Source organism: Octopus bimaculoides, chromosome 22 (assembly GCF_046866305.1).
Source record: "Octopus bimaculoides isolate indiv1 chromosome 22, ASM4686630v1, whole genome shotgun sequence".
NCBI classification, from domain to species: Eukaryota; Metazoa; Mollusca; class Cephalopoda; order Octopoda; family Octopodidae; genus Octopus; species Octopus bimaculoides.
In genome coordinates, this window is record NC_142949.1 from 36,209,769 (window position 1) to 36,228,059 (window position 18,291).

Genomic DNA, 18,291 nt, shown 5'->3' on the forward strand with positions numbered 1-18,291 from the left:
AATATCCCATGTATCTGCTTAGCCATCTCTGTAACTCCTTTTCCATATTTATTTTGAAATAAATCCATTTTATTTGAAAATGTTTGTATAGTCATCTTTTATGGTAAACTTACCCTTAGATATTTGCTCCATTTTATTTAAAATCTTATTTTCCTTATACTTAGAAAAATCTCTAAAACAATATCACTTTTACTCTAATCCCAAGATATATTTTCGAGTTCTTATTTATTTCTTCCAATTAATTACTTCATCTAAAGTTATTATTTTTCTTTTCCATCTTTACCTAATTTAATTCACACCAATTACTATTTTTATTCAACATCATACTGCTATAATTAAATTTTCAATTAGTGCTATTTTTAGCAGTCTCTAATCTTTATATACTATTTTTGAATAGATAAAATTTAACTCTTTAATTTTTTTGTCACTATTTATCATTATCATTTATTATCATTATCATTATTTAATATTTCATTTCACCTTTACACAGTTTTCCAATTTTGAATTCATCCTTTACATTTTCACTTGAGTTTTTTTTATCTATACACAAACTTAATGTATGTATATCAATATATATTTATTCCTTTCGTAATTTCCTATTATCTTTCAGCACAATTTTGATTTCCTTCCAAGTGTTCATTCTAAATATACTTCATTACTGAACTTTTCCCTTTATATAATCTGGCTAAATATTAGGTTACTTTCAGTAGGTACAGTTATATCTCAATTTTAGAATGTTACTTCTGAACAGTTTTCTGTAGCAGTGGTTAGTGGGAAAATGTTAGGAAATTTCTGACAATATTTAAATTAATGCTAATGAAAGATTGGATGTGAACCGGATTGTCTTACAGGGCCTGTCCTCACAATTTGAAGGTGATGGAGGAGATTTTTTTGTTATATGAGAAGCATTAGTAAGCATTAGAGAAGTTGCTTCCGTCTTCCAAATTAGAAGACATTTGCCCAAGGTGCCGCATAGTGGGACGGAACCTGAAATCATTTGGTTGCAAAGTGAACTTTTTAACCACAGAACCATACTTACACCTAAGATAAATTGGAAATTTTATTAAAAAACTTTTCTTTGAATATCTACGCCCTAATTTTACAGGTATTCTGTTACTTTGAATAAATATATTCTAAGAGAAAAACGAAAGCAAAAATTGTGACCTCATGAAAGCAAGATTTCAATAGAATAAAGACAAGTATTTAACAAAATGGCTACGTGTCTGCTTGCAGAATTTTATATCATCTTTGTGTCGAATCTTCAATTGTAAGAACGCAATATGTCTGTGTTACATGGTTTTGAAGAATAAATGAAAAAAAAGAAAAACATCAATGTTACAAGTGAACAGACAGGAGCAGATGTGGAGGTTTAATGCAGAAACCAATAATTAATGCACAGATATATAGCTGCATCGTTCGAGTCTTTAAGCTCCACTGCTACTTTGCACAGATTTCGGCAACGCTATCAACAAGAATTTCATTGAATTTTGTGGCAAATGACATTGAAAGGAATTGAAGAAGATAACAAAAAAATGCAACAAGAAAAAAAAAAAAAGTCGCAAAAGAAAAAAAAAACAGAACGAAACAAGAAATAGAGAGAATAAAAAAATACAAAAAAAAAAATCAGAAACAAAATAACAAAACAAAAAAAACAAGAAAAAGAAAAAGCAGAGAACAAAAACCAGAACTGCATTCATGATTGATTCAATAAAAATAATTTAATAACAGATTTGTTGAATTTGAATAACATGACATTTGTTTATTTTTTCCTATTTTTTTTTTCTGTGTTTGTTTTCTTTTTATTTCTGGATTTCTGTTGTTGTTGTTGTTGTTGTTTAACTACTCTTTAGCTTTTCTCAAGACAAACCTGTTTACACACACACACACACACACACACACGTGTGTATTTATATATATGTGTGCGTATGTATGTGTGCAAGACGGGTGTTAAATGATGGTGCTTATATATATATATATATATGGATATATATGGATATATATACATATGTATATATATATATAAACATACACACACACATATACACACACATTCAAAAATAAACACCTTTCATGATACGGTTCTATGTGAGAGGACACTACTCATTAATACAATACCCAAGCAAATTAACTGGTTAAAACTGGCACAAGACATGTCTACTACACACAAGATTTACTGTATTTTAATGTGTATAAGGAACCCTCAAGTTTTTGGGGCTTAAAATTTGGAAAAAAGGTTTTGTAAAGGATCATAATAATAATATATAAATTTATACTGACATATATAAACACACATACACACAGGTGTGTGTGTGTGTATGCATGTACATATGTCACTGTGTGTTTGCATGCATAACACAAAGATGATCAATATCCAATCTGCCACCAGAAAAGTAGTCACAGAGACAACAGGACTCTATGGAAACGGCAAGTGTTGCAGGGATTAAGTCAAAGAAAACTTTCATAAGGCTTGAATGAACAAAGCTGACATCAGGAATTTATGTCATCTCAAAGAAAATCTATATGCAATAAACCACATATGAAGCATCAGTTCTTTGGTCAAGTCTGCAAGCTGAGAATTGGACTTGGCAATCAATTCCGCATAATGTTCTTCATTCCTCCTCCCCCAACCCCACCCAAACTAATCTCTATAGTCTTGCTAGACTGACAGATGCCACCATAAATATGTCTTTTCTTTCATCTTTCTAGTCATTGAACTGTGGCCATGCTGGGGCATCACCTTGCAGGGTTTTAGCTGAACAAATTAGTCCCAATACTTATTGTTTTTTTCAAGTCTCGTACTTATTCTATCAATATCTTTTGCTGAACCACTAAGTTACTGGTTGTCAAATGGTGAGTGGACACACACACACACACACACAATGTGTTTCCATACAGTTTTTGTTTATCAACTTCATTTACAAGACATTGATCAACCAAGGACTATAGTAGATGACACTTGAAATCTTGGGGGAGGATCCAGTTGAATAGATTGACCCCAGAATATAACTGGTACTTAATTCATCGACCCCGAAAGGATGAAAGGCAAAGTCGATCTCGGCGGAATTTGAACTCAGAACGTAGTGACAGATGAAATATCACTGAGCATTTTGTCCAGTGTGCTAATGATTCTGCCAGCTCACCACCTTATATAATAATAATAATAATAATAACGATAGTAATGATGATGATGATGATGATTTCATTTATTTACCGCAAGGGGAAAGGATGAGGGAACAATACAAAGACAGACATAAAGTGTGGGGTTTTACATATAATGAAATGAAAGAAAAAAGTTGACATGGTATACACTGAAAAAAGGGACATATGCATAGCATACAAAGGTAAAAAGAAAAAATAAGTGGCAGAAAGGATGACAGAGATGATGATAATAATAATAATAATAATAATAATAATAATAATAATAATAATAATGATGGTTTCAAATTTTGGCACATGGCCAGAAATTTGCAGAGAAGGTCAACTCAAATTGACTCCAGTGCTGGTAAATTATTTTATCAATTGCAAAAGGATAAAGAGGCAGAGTTGACCTTGGTGGAATTTGAACTCAAAACACTGCAAGGCATTTTTATTCAGCGCTCTTAAGTATTCTACCAATCTGCCAAGGGCAGAAGCAGGTGAAATACGCCAGAGGACAAACAACGTAAGATAGTGTGCGTGTGTGTGTGGGAGGGAAGGATAAGAAGGATAGGCGTGTAGGCAGTTTTTAAGAGAAGCTGTTTCATTTCCATTAGTGTCGAGAGGAAAATAACTGTCTTCATTTCCTCTTTCTTTCCCTCATTTCTGCCAAGGAAATAATAGGAAGAAAAAGAAAAGAAAAAAAAGAAGAAAAAGGTGAAGAAAGACCCAGCTTGATACAAGATAAGAGATTATGTAAACAACAATAACAACAACATTATGAGGAAAATTGGAAGAAACGGGATGAATGAACTGAGAGAATTCTTAGAATACAATGCTGTAGTAGAAGTAGTAGTAGTGGTGGTGGTGGTGGTGGTGGTGGAGCAGCAGCAGTAGTAGTAGTAGTAGTAGCAGTTGTTATGGTGGTGGTGGTAGTAGTAGTAGTAATGGTGGTGGTGGCAGTGGTAACAGTGGTGATGCTGGTTGTAGTGGTGGTAGAAGTAGCGATGGTGATTGTGGTAGTAATTAGTGATGGTGGCTGAAGCAGTTGTGGTGGTGGTGGTAGTAGAAGTAGTGGTGGTGACACTAGCAGTACTAGTGGTGGTAGCAGTAGTAAGGGGTAGTGGTAGGAGGAGAAGTAGCAGTGATGGTAGAGGTAGCGATAGTGGCAGTAGTAGCAATAATAGTGGTGGTGGTAGTAATAGTAATAGTAGTGGTGGCGGTAGCAGTGGTAGTGGTTGCAGTAGCAGTGGTGGTGGCAGTAGCTGTATTGTGATGGTGGTGGTAGTAGTAGTAGTAATGGTGGTGATTGTAGAAGTAGTGGTGGCCATGGTAGTTGCAGGATGTAGAGAGCTGTGTGTATAATGTAGTAGGTAAAGGGTAACGTATATAAAGCAGTAATGTCTAGAGAGAACCATGTGTAGAAAGCTGTGTAGAGAGCAATCTATGAGGGGGTGCTAAAAGACCTGGTTGGAGGCCCAACTTTCCAAGTTCTTTTATAGAGCTTAGAAAAACTGAAGGACCACTGCAATAAGTGTGTGAATCCTAGAGGGGAATATGTTCAATAAAATCGCAATTAACAGATCCACCTGTATTTTCTTTTACTCAAAGTCAGGAACTCTTCAGCACTTTGTAGAGAGAGCTATGTGTATAAAGCAACAGTGTGTAGAGGGTAGTGTGCTGAGCACCATGTACACTAAAAGCAGCGTGTTGAGGGCAGTGTGTACATAGAAGAAATTCATTCATAAAACAAATTCGGCGAGCTGGCAGAAATGTTAGCATGCGGGGCAAAATGCTTAGCAGTATTTCGTCCGTCTTCACGTTCTGAGTTCAAATTCTGCTGAGGTCGACTCTGCCTGTCATCCTTTCGAGGTCAATAAATTAAGTACCAGTTGCATCCTGAGGTCGATCTAATCGACTGCCCCCCCCCCTCCCAAAAATTTCAGGCCTTGTGCCTAGAGTAGAAAAGAATTCATTCATAGAATGGTTTCTACAAAGCAGCTGAGTTAGTGTGTGTGTAGGTGTATGTATGCATGTGTGTGAGAGGAGGAGAGAGGGAGAGGAGAGAGAGGGAGGGGGGAGAATGAAGGAAGGGAAGGAATGGGAGAGGGAGCGGGGGAGAATGAAGGAAGGGAAGGAGGGGAGAGGGAGCGGGGGAGAATGAAGGAAGGGAAGGAGGGGAGAGGGAGCGGGGGAGAATGAAGGAAGGGAAAGAGGGGAGAGTTGATGGAAGATGGCTGGAAAATGAAATATTAAAGTAATAATAATTAGAGTTTGTGTTCTTTTCAGAGAAGTGTTGTTTCCTGTTTAATAGACTGAAAATACAGCAGACTTCTATCAAATAAGAAACCAGTATCGATCCATGCTGCCAGTTTTGACTTAGACCAATATTCTTCACACAGACACATTGAAAGACATTGCTTCCACCACGTTCATGGACACACACACATGCATTTACTACACAAACACATACACACACACACACACACACACATGTAAAACTACACAGAGGAACACCCAGACATAGAAACACAGAGTGGGGTGGGAGAGAAAGAGAAGAGAGAGAAAACAACAGAGAGAGAGAGAGAGAGAGGGGGGGGGAGAACACACATACACACACTATATAGATATAGGATGTAGAAATATGCAGACACACACCAAGATGTACAAACACTGGGTGAGAGAAAAGAAAGAAAAGAGAAAGAAAAGAAAACAATGAGATAGAGAGGGGGTGGGGGTGGGGAGAGAGAAATCCTTTGATAAATGCCTGCAATCATTTGTAGATCATCATCATCATTAGCATCATCAGTCAATCTCATTGAGACACCAACAATGTGGTCACTCGATTGGTTAAAAATCACAGCCACCTTACCCCCCCTCTTCCCCAAACCACACACCTAGCAAATAAGGACACATTAGAGTAAGGCAATTATAGATGTAATTATATAACTGAATAAAAGAAGAGGTGGGCACAACTGGAAAGTCTATGATCACATCTGCTTAATCAAAACAACAACTACATAAGGTCAATAATGGTTTCAAATTTTGGCACATGGTACTTATTTTATTGACCTCTCAAAAAAAAAAAGAAAAAGAAAAGCAAAGCTGACTTTGGTGGCATTTGAACTCAAAACGTAAAGTCAGAAAAGATGCCGTTAAGCACTTCGTCCGATGTGCTAATGGTTCTGCCAGCTTAATGCCTTCCAAAGTGTTAATAATTCTTTCTACTATAGGCATAAAACCTGAATTTTGTGGAGAGGAAGCGAGCCGATTACATTAACCCCAGTGCTCAACTGGTACTTATTTTATCACAAGTCCTTGCCTGGACTTGTGCCTTGCAGGGGAACTTTCTATGTGCAATCCTACGGTCATTCTATTTATGGCGACGAAGTTTCCTGGGGGCTAAATGACAGTAACATTTGTCTTAACCAGGACTGCTATATTATGTTGGCAAATAATCTTGACTACGCTGTTTAGATGTACTTTTATTTTAGTTGTTTACACTATTTTACGCTTGTTTACATTCTTATATTCAAAGTTCCCAAATGTCCTTATTTAAATTACGAATGATATTCCTTTCGATAATATAATTACAAACCTTCTTTGCAGACGATATTTTCTGTTTGGTTGACACTAATTTTCAAATTACTGGAGTCAATTGCTCTATTCACAGAGACGTATAAACTAGCCGATCGTAAACAAGGGAATGGGTAAAAACACACCCACACGATCTAAAGTCTGGCCAGGTGTCTTTGCTGTGAATGCGCGAGTGGAATCTTTAGGAATCTGCCCATCTATGATAGGAAATAAATCTAAACCCTCTGAATTCTCGAACTATATGGTGTGGGGGGATCCAGAGTTAATCTTTGTCGCCGGAATTTTAACAAAACAAAACAAAAAATAATCAAAGGTGATTTATTAATACGAAATTCAATATCGGTAACAGTTCAGTTTACAGGCTAAAAAAAAAAAGAAGCAAATAAAAATTAAGGGAGAGGTGGGTATTCGGTAGAATAGAGAGGGTTTCTAAGAAATGTTTCTTAGTGGAAGTACCTGATTGTTCTGAGCAGACTTTGACATCATTAATTCAACGACGGATTCTGACAAGGATTCACGTAATAAATGATGGCTGTCGCGCACCTGTGCACTGTATACAATAATTTCATTATTATTGTATCATAATATCGGAATTTTAAACGGTGGCGTATACACCCACCAGGTGGTTGTACATGAAGAAAACCTCGGAAACATGTGGATGCATGTTAAATGCAGATTATGCCGTCAATTCGGCACTTCAGAGGCTTTGTTCGTTTCGGATTTGCACAAATTTATATTGCGTAATTATAAGAGAGGAATAAAATATTTGCTCACTGTTTCGATGCTGTATGATTAAAAGTAAATCGACTTACTTCCCTTTGCTTCCTTAATTAGTTACGCCTCCCTTAATTTTTTTTTACGCCCGTAAACTGAACAATTGCCCCCAATATCCACTAAACAATCATACTTTTTCCAATTTTTTTTTGCTAAAAACCTTCCTGGTTACCTCCTTCGTACTCCCGAAAAACATCGTAACCATTAGTCGAGCCGTTTGACTTTGAAAAGGGAACAGACAGACAGGCGGACATGTAACAAAAGCATCTTTAAATGATTATTCCCGAGCATATTCACCATCTACTTCAATTACTGCCTCCCATTTTCTTGGCAGACGGTCGGACCGTCATTTTAAGATGTTTTTGTTAAAAAAAAGCTACAATAATTGTGCACCAACCCAATATTAAGATGTATATATATACTTGGCCTAGGGCTGTAGCAGGAGACAAAGTACCACACAGATCGAACCTGAGACCCAATGATTAGGAAGCATGCTTCTTAACCACACACCCATGCCTAATAGAATATTCTACAAGGAGAGTGGAGAGAGGTGTTCATTAAAATAAATCTTAGCTGTTAATTCATTAATTACTGCATGAACTTTCTAACAGAGTCCTACATGTGTCAACCTTCTGACTTATTTTATCCATTACCAAAACAGAAAGATGGTCAAATGGGTACCGTATCCCATACAAGGTTCTGTGGTGATTGCTAATTGAAGGAGTACCACACCAGCACCAGCACTGCCATTTAGTAATTTTGATTTGACAAAACTGACCAGTTTTGCTGCAGCCTTTAGGACTAATTTCAGATCTTGGTCTTGGTCTATAATAGAAGACACTTGCCCAAGGTGCCATACAAAGGGACTGAACCTGAAACCATGTGGTTGGGAAGCAAACTTCTTACCACACAGCCATGCTTACACCTAATTCGTTTCTCTTAATTTCATTTTGTTCCTCTTGTTGCTTTTTAAGATGAACTTGATGCAGGCTGACACTGAGAAACACTTCTTTCTTTCGTGTTGCTTGACTTCTGTCTATTAGCACTTGACTTATTTATTGATTTTTAATCATTTATCCATGGGGGATGTAAACAAAATGTGATTTATTGATTATAGAAAATTATGATTGGCCATGCTATTATCTTCCCTACGCATGCATTAGAAGAATCACTAAACTATTTAACACTAATATTCTGCACTATTTTTAGCAACCACTTCACATTTATTGCTACCTAAACTGGAAGTGATTGAAAATTATCACGAAACATTAGTTTGAGTTTCCTAATTTCACTCGTTCGCTGGAATATTTTCAGAATTAATATTCTTACATTAAAACTATGTACTTATTATTCAAGCAGAATTCACAGCCATGTTACTTTTCTCTACCTGTCTGTGTGGCTGTGTGTATGCAATGTGTGTACATGAGTGTATGTGTGTGTTTTTAAGGTACATGGCTTGGTGGTTAGGGTGTTGCACTCACGATTCTGAGATCATGGTTTCACTTCCTAGCCCGGGTGGTGCATTGTGTTCTTGAGAAAAACACTTCATCTCGCGTTGCTCTGCAGTACTGCCTGACTGGCCCTCGTGCCGGTGGCACATAAAAGCACCCACTACACTCTCTGAGTGATTGGCGTTAGGAAGGGCATCCAGCTGTAGAAACTCTGCCAGATCAGATTGGAGCCTGGTGTAGCCATCTGGCTCACCAGTCCTCAGTCAAACCGTCCAACCCATGCCAGCATGGAAAGCAGACGTTAAACGATGATGATGATGATGATGATATATATATATATATATATGTATATATATATATATATATAGGAATACTGTATCAAATGTATTCATAGTGGAATGCCTTTGGTTCTATATCCATTTGATCTTGCTGACCTAGGACTACACACCACTGTCTCTACATATCTTTTATTTCAAATGAATTAAAAAAGAAAAACTCATGCAATCAAATACAAGCTTTATGATGAAAGTGTGTGTGTGTGTGTGAGTGTGTGTGTGTGTGTGTGTGTGTGTGTGTGTGTGTGTGTGTGTGTGTGTAGATATGTAAAAGAATTAATTCTCGATTTAGTTTAATCGTTTAGCATTCAGATTATTCTGACAAATGTAAAGCTTGTTTGCTCTGATTGCATATTTTTAGAAGGACATCATTGTAGGGTAGGTGTGAGAGGCTGTATCCAGATGGTTTGAACATAAAATATGTAGAATATTTTGGCTGGATAAGACCAGATTGATTGCCAATGGGTTAAAACAGAGCACGAAAACCTAACTGGCATCTGCTATTTGAAACAGAGATTGGAATGTTGTAACACACTCATAGCAAATGTTAAGCAGTTTTCAAACTGAATTAAAAATTAAACCCTAACAATTGTGTGAGAATTAATTAATTTTTGCTTTGCTTTCCCATCATTAATTTCTAATTTTAAATTATGTTCACAGGAAAAAAATTAAAAGTAGACTTAACATTAAAGCAAATATGAATTAACATATTGAAGGTGCAGGAGTGGCTGTGTGGTAAGAAACTTGTTTCACAACCGCATGGTTCTGGGTTCAGTCACACTGTGTGGCACCTTGGGCAAGTGCCTTCTACTATAACCTCAGACCAACCAAAGTCTTGTGAGCGGATTTGGTAGACAGAAATTGAAAGAAGCCCATCGTATATATATATATATATATATATATATATATATATATATATATATATACATACGATGGGTATATATATATATGTATATGTTTGTGTGTCTGTGTTTGTCCCCATACTATCACTTGACAACTGGTGTGTGTATATATATATATATATATATATATATATATACACACTTATTCCTAATAACTTAGCAGTTCAGCAAAAGAGACTGATAGAATAAGTACCAGACTTTAAAAAATAAAAACGATTTCTGGGATCAATATGTTTGACTAAAACTCTTCAAGGTGGCACCCCAGCATGGCCACAATTTTAATGACTGAAATAAATAAAAGATAAAAAAATATGCATATATAGATTTGCACATACGCTAGCATATATACACACATGTATATATATATATATATGTATATATATATATATGTATATATATATGTATATATACATGCACACACATATATATGCATGAGAGACAGACAGACACACACAGAGAAGTAAATATTGATAGACATACATAACACACACACACACACACACACACACACACACACACACACACACACACACACACACACAGAGTAGTAAATATTGATGCTATGTTATTACATAAATATTGTTGGTTTAAATGAAGACACAGTCAATCTCAAAGTAGTAGAATTAATGTTGTTTTAAGCTTCGGACTGTGGCCATGCTGGAACACCCTGCAACAGTTTTAAATCAATTGCATCAACGCAAGTATCTATTTTGGTCTGGTTTATTGATCTATATTCATTGAACGATTTTAAGCTGCCTCTTTTCCACACGATGTTGCTTGAGTGATGGCAAGTGGCGGGAAACTTCGAGGAGGGACTGAATGAAACACCAGTCGTTCTTAAATATCGTGTGTGTGTGTGTGTGTGTGTGTGTGTGTGTGTGTGTGTGTGTGTGTGTGTGTGTGTGTGTGTGTGTGTGTGTCTACTCTTTCCTGCCTAGACATGTCTTTGTTATTCAGGAACAGGAGATCGTTACTAAACTACCTGATCCATAAAACAGAGGAGATAAGGTTGCTTCCAAACCTCAAGGTATGGACAGAAAATATCAACAGTGGCATTATACCAGGGTGGAAGACATCACCCACATCAACAGCAGCTTGACACAGCAGCTGCAGGCCTGGAGAGGTCTCATGGCAGGCCCCGTAATGGCTGGCTGTGATTGGGGAAGATCTCCAGAGGCTTGGCATCTCCTTGGGGGAAGCAGAGAGGCTGGCATGGGACTGCCGCCAGCAATGAAGAGCACTGGTGGACCTAGTCCACTAAGCTGGGATGACCCCAGCCCCATCAAGCAAGAGCATGAAGCAGCAGCAAGCAAACCCGTAATACTCCTGGTCACAAGTGTATGGACGTGAACAGATTCACATTTTCAAAATTACAATGAAGGGGACACTAAAAATTTGTTAAACCTTCTAAAGACCCTCTGTTTGAATTTCCCCAAACAAACATATACACACAACCATATGTGTGTGGGTAGATGGCATACGCACCAATATGGTACAAAAGAGATATGTACACACATGTTAAACAGGCAAGGATATCCACACATAATCTTACATAGACACACTAACTCTCTCATACAAATCGCTGGAATTTTCTTGATTGAAACAAAAAAAAAAAAAGCATAGCCATTTTGTTAGTGATTGGGTTGCATTCTACAAAGAACTTAGATAAATTTCAAAGAAAAATGTATGTATGTGTGTATGTATACACACATATAAACAAATACTAATACACATACACACACATATTTATACACATACTTGAATGAATTTCAAAGAACAAGGAGAGAAATATTTCTTTCTTTTACCAGAAACAATATCATTCTTATCCGCAGCTTGACAAATATTAATTATCGCTGAAGAGGAAAGTTCGATGTTCCGGACTGATTAACAGTTTCTATTAATTAAATGGCGTGTGTGGTATAAGAGAGGTGAGAATGAGAGCAGGGTGCAGTAAGAGGGGTGAATTAGAGAGAGGGGGGGAAGGGCGGTAAGGAAGGTGAGAGGTGATAATTAGGTTGATGAAGAGGAGAGCGAGAGATGGGAATTATAGAGGAAAAGATGAAGAGAGGAAAGAGAAAAATAGTGGCATCTGTGTATATGTGTGTGTGTGTGTGTACACATACACACACATATATATATATACATATATATGCACATATATATATGCACATGTATGCACACACATACAAACATAAAAGAGAGAAAGAGGGAAGGTTGAGAGATGATGTTTAGTTTTGGGTAATTGGTTTTTAATGAATAGACATGAAAAAAAATTTCTAGACACGAACCAAACAAAACACTAAAAGAGCACACACACATATATTCATAATTATATATATACATTTTTATATTGCTATTCACACACTACAATACACCCACCCCAAATAATGAAATAGCCTAATACCCTCAGATATGTGTGTATATGTATATATACACACACACACACACACACATATGACCAGATACATACTTGCATTCAAAAACATACACATTCTTCAACAAAATGCAGATTAAAATCATTCCATCACTTGCACACGCATACACAGATATGAAATGGCGTCCTAAGCAGTCATAAACACTCATTAATCGACACGTGTACACATATAGAGCTTATAATCTTCTTAAGTAGCATTATATAATTATATCAATCAGGAACAGCAGACATTTTATTTGATGGTAGCATTTTGGTCAGGAGGGAACAAAAAAGAAAATATTTTGTACAACCATCACGCTTCTGCTTCTGTTTTAATGTGTGATAGGCAAAAAAGCTTACAATTGTTGATTTTTATGTTTGTTTCCTTTCAGTTTTTTGTTTGCTTGACATTGCAATATGCTCTATCAGCATATAAGAGGGACATTTCAAATTTAATGTCCCCCCCCTAACGAGTAATTCTTTTGAGATGTGTTTCAACTGGACACCTTCCTCTATATCTGTGTATCACGATCATTTTCATTATGGTTGCTGACAGGATCTCATAGGTTGGATATTATCAAACCATCTGACCCAGTGATTCTCAACTAGGGTCCATATGAGATCTTTGAAGGTCCACACAACAAAATATTAAATTGGGGATCCACAATGGTATTTTAAGGGCCCCTGAAAAAAATGTTGTGTTAGATGTATCTCGTATTGGTTATGTATTGTACGAAACAGCTGGGTTTCTTTCTCTAACATTTTTACGTAGTTCAACTTACATCAGTTTATGTGTGCAAAGCAAAACAGGAATTTTAAAAGAAGCTTCTACAACACTAGTTTTTAAGCATCGAATGACTGTTGGGATCCACTAGAATAAAATAGTAATAAAAAGTGGTCCACAGAAAAAAAAATGGTTGAGAACCCCTGATCTAACCCATGCCAATATGGAAAACGGATGTTATCTATCTGTCTGTCTGTCTGCCTGTCTGTTCGTCCGTCTGTTTATCTATCTGTCTATCCATCCATCCATCTATCTATCTATCTATCTATCTATCAATCAAGACAGACAGACAGGCAGACAGAGACAGAAGTACATAGACTATAAAAAGTGAGGAGGTATGAGAGGTGAATGTATTTATTAATCCCTTGATACCCATAGGATTATGGCCATTTCTCAGCCTTCATCATGTAAAACAATTTCAGTGTAGAATAAATTTCTTACATGTCAGCATTAATATTCATGCTATACATTGCACAATACAATTGCTCAGTTAAAAATCAATGCAGATATAGAAGTCTAGCTGCTTCAGATCATGAGGACAGCATGGTTATATTAATGTTTCAGCTCTGCATATACAGACAACATCATCCTTTGTAATGGGAAAAAAATTTGAAAAACTCCCATCAAAACAGAGAAAATTCAACTTATGAAGGCATGCTATTCCAAAAATCTGCCAAGGTATTTTATTGTGAAAAATTGCCTGGCAACAACAGGATACTCAGCTAGTATATTCTCTGATTCTTTTATTCTTTTACTTGTTTCAGTCATTTGACTGCGGCCATGCTGGAGCACCGCCTTTAGTCAAGCAAATTGACCCCAGGGCTTATTCTTTGTAAGCCTAGTGCTTATTCTATTGGTCTTTTTAGCCAAACTGCTAAGTTACGGGGATGTAAACACACCAGCATCGGTTGTCAAGCGATGTTGAGGGACAAACACACACACACACACACAAACATATACACACACATACATATACATATATAAATATATGACAGGCTTCTTTCAGTTTCCATCTACCATATCCACTCACAAGGCTTAGGTCGGCCCGAGGCTATAGTAGAAGACACTTGCCCACGGAGCCATGCAGTGGGACTGAACCCAGAACCATGTGATTGGTAAGCAAGCTACTTACCACACAGCCACTCCTATGCCTAAGTCATACAAAATTATAAATTTTAACAAAAGGGGCCACAGATTTATAAGGGAGGAGAGACGCTGAAGTATTGTGATTATGGTGCTCCTTTCTCAAGGGCATTAAAGGCAAAAAGTGAAGTGAAATGGCAGAAAAACAAAACTAGGTCAGGATATATATATAGTAAATTATTGATTAAAATTAGGTGATGGAGACAGGAAAAGCATAAGGCAGAATATCTAAATATAACTATATAACTGTTGTTTTATTGTATAGATTCTTCAGTGCTGGCCACTCCCCCGCTGTTTATGGAACTTCTTGGCAAGCAGCAATATATAGAAATATGTTGGTAACATATTGAAAGCTTAGTTTAGTACCTCCCATGTTTCTACTGGTACATATATATATATATGTGTGTGTATATGTATACATCTAATACTTCTGTGCATATGTATATATCATCATCATCATCATCATGTATGTATGTATACACAAGGCCAGCAACTTTTTTGTTTGTAGAGGGGTGAGGTGATCATCCTGCTGTTTAAACTATGATATATCAGGATGTGTGGCCTAATGGTTAGAGTATTGCATCCACAATTGCAAGATCATGGTTTCAGTTCCTGATCAAAGACAATCCAATTGTGACCATCCCTGCAAGACCATGGTTTCGATTCCCACACTGAGTTGTGCATTGCTTCAATCCACTCAACTGTAAATAAGTCACTCGGAAACTGCCAGGCATCTCATTCAGAGGAGAATGTCGTGGTCTTCGTCCTCATCATCATCGTTTAACGTCTGCTTTCCATGCTGGCATGGGTTGGACGGTCTGACTGCAAACTGGTAAGCTGGGGAGCTGCACCAGGTTCTGATCTGATTTGGCAAGGTCTCTACGGCTGGATGCCCTTCCTAACATCAACCATTCCGAGAGTATAGCAGCCGTTTTTTACATGGCACTGGCACAGGTGTTATTGACCTGACACCAGCATTGGCCGTGACTACGGTCTCACTTAGCTCGACAAGTCTACAAAAGCACGGAATATTGCCAAAGGTCTTGGTCACTAAGCGGATGTTAAACAATGATGATGATGATGTAAAGGTTTCCTTTTATAAGTCCGAAGTTATTCAAGTGGTTGAAAAAATGGACAATATGTATCGTATATATGAGCGTGGATGCCAAGCAAAATATGTCTTGTGATACACAGGACTGGCAGAGGGTTAAGGAAGGGTTTGGCAAATGGTCAGTGTCCTCCTGAATCCTCTGGATTCATGATCGATGTACCTATTGAACCTGTTCCCTTTCACCTAATAGGCCCTGTGGAGATGAGATGAACTGCAAGGAAGGGGCTGTGACATCAACAGACAAGGGGCACCACCAGAACATGAAGGGGGAGAGAGGAAGTGAGGGAAGCAAGCCCAGGGTTGTCCTCTTTCGGCCTAGGGCAGTCATGGTGAATGGACGTGAGTGGAGCAAGCTAGCAGACATTGGTAGTAGCAGCTGTGAACATTAGATGAGATGGGAGGGCACGCGTTTGGACATAATGCAGCTGGACAACCAACAACGAGAGGTAGGTGAACAGTATTTTATTCTCTGCATTACAGTTTCCTCGTACCACAGCCCCAGGTGGTACTGATGATGTAATTTAGAATAATCTGCTGGGGAAATGACAATTTTTTCAACAACAAACAACATTAGGAGATAAGGACATTGACATGAGAGTATTTTCTGAGAAAAAAAAATATAATTATTCACAACGAAGTGTCATTGTGTTAATTATTAGTGTCATTGTCATTGGCGGTGGTGTAGTCAGAGTAGTAGCAGGGTCACTGTGTGATCTCAGTGTAACCTTGACAGACAGAAAGTTCAATATTTAGAATATTCCGAGAAAATTACTTACAAATGGACGGCTTTTTTCTTATTCTTTTACTTGTTTCAATCATTTGACTGTGGCCATGCTGGAGCACTGCCTCAAAGGATTTCAGTTGAAGAAATTGACCCCAGGACTTATTCTTTGTAAGCCTAATACTTATTCTATCGGTCTCTCTCTTACCGGACCACCAATAAACTTTGAGAGAAAGTGAAATATTTTCCTTTTTTTGTTTGTTTTTGGGAATGGTGGATCTCGAAGCAGATAAAGCTATAAATAGTAGCATGTAAATATTGGGTTAAGAAACCTTTTGGATCGAAAAGTTGAAGGATGCCCTTGGGACTCAAACCCCTGTCTCTTGTTTGTCTCCCACCACCACCACCACCACCACTCAACAACTGGTGTTGGTTTATTTACGCCCTTGTAAATTAGCAGTTTGGCAAAAGAGACCAACAGAATAAGTAAAAAATTATTATGTACTGGGATCGATTTGTTTGATTAAACTTTTCAGGGCGGTGCTCCAGCATGGTCACGCTCCAGTGACCAAAACAAGTAAAATGTAAAAAAGAAAAACAAAGAAGATTACACTCGCATTCACAGCACTTGCTTTACCACATTATTGAGATTACCAACAACAACAAACTATGAGCTCTACTTCTGCCATCGCAATGGAACCCCTTCCTCCCACCAACAACCACACATGCACACACCCAGTCGTAAAATATTTTAATAGCAAATCCTGGAGCAACGAACGAAGTGGTTTCAATGGTGATCCATTGAGATAAGAAAGAGAACAAAGTAATTGTATTTTTAGAATGTGAAGAGGCTACCAACACCGATAACATTACTACGGTATCTAGGACAAACACAATAATATTAGCATTCTCTCTGCTTTGTCTATAAATCATTACTAAACTGACGAAAATCAACTGTCAGCCTAAACTTACGGACTGGATTGCCCATATTCAATTCACTGCAGGATGAAGGCCTCAGCATGTTCTCTCCATTAACTAGGGTCTGTTATGGAGGTTATGAATTTGAGCCTGAGATCATACTGGTTTGATGAGCCTGACGAAAATCAACTGTCAGCCTAAACTTACGGACTGAATTGCCCATATTCAATCCACTGCAGAATGAAGGCCTCAGCATGTTCTCTCCGTCAACCATGGTCACAAGACTTTGATCAGCCCAGAAGACACTTCCCTGTTGTGCCACGCAATGTAATTGAACTCAAAACCACACAGTCATACCTGAAAGAACGCATTGGATGATGTGGTCTTTGATCAGTGATGGAAATGGAGATGCAAGCAAGGGGCTCAGTGATCCCTTATGAGCCTATGCTACGAGAGTGGGGACACTCAGGGTGTCCAACCTACCCTGGTCCTTCCGACTTCAACCTCACAGAGCTTAATGTATCCCTAATACCTAAAACCAATTTCCATCAATGTCTTAAATACATAGATAGTATCTGTTTAGAAGGTGGAACGATGATGGTTACATTTGGAATGGACTGGAACTGAAAAAAATTTAAAATTTAAAATATAGCAACAACATGTCCCAACTTCTTCTCACACCACCACCACCACCACCGCGGCCACTGTTCCTGCCAGCACCATCATCATCATCGTAATTAGTTTGTCCTATAACACCCACATACACTAGAATCACATGTCCAAGAGACAAATCCTGCACAATCTCTCTCTCTCTGTTGTCACCACCACCACCACCACCACCACCACCATCACCATCTTCATCACCATCACCATCACCATCATCACCATCATTATCAATCTGTCCAATAACATGTACATACAGCATAAACATGTAACCAAACGATGAATCCCTTGTCAGCTTCTCCCTCCCTCCTCTCTCTTTCCCTCTTTCATTGATGCTACCACTA

At 37.7% G+C, this 18,291-nt stretch overlaps 1 protein-coding gene across 5 annotated transcripts in view; it reads right to left on the reverse strand.

The window, feature by feature from the left end:
* The window catches only part of LOC106883777 (uncharacterized), a 102,321-nt gene that overhangs the window by 60,579 nt on the left and 23,451 nt on the right, over positions 1-18,291 (reverse strand). The window contains exon 1 of one of the 5 annotated variants that reach the window (XM_089339617.1): positions 12,000-12,130. The exons of the other annotated variants lie outside the window; for them this stretch is intronic. The gene's annotated coding sequence lies outside the window, so the exon portion shown is untranslated. Of the gene's footprint in view, positions 1-11,999; positions 12,131-18,291 lie in introns of those variants that run through there. 5 annotated transcript variants of the gene reach the window in all.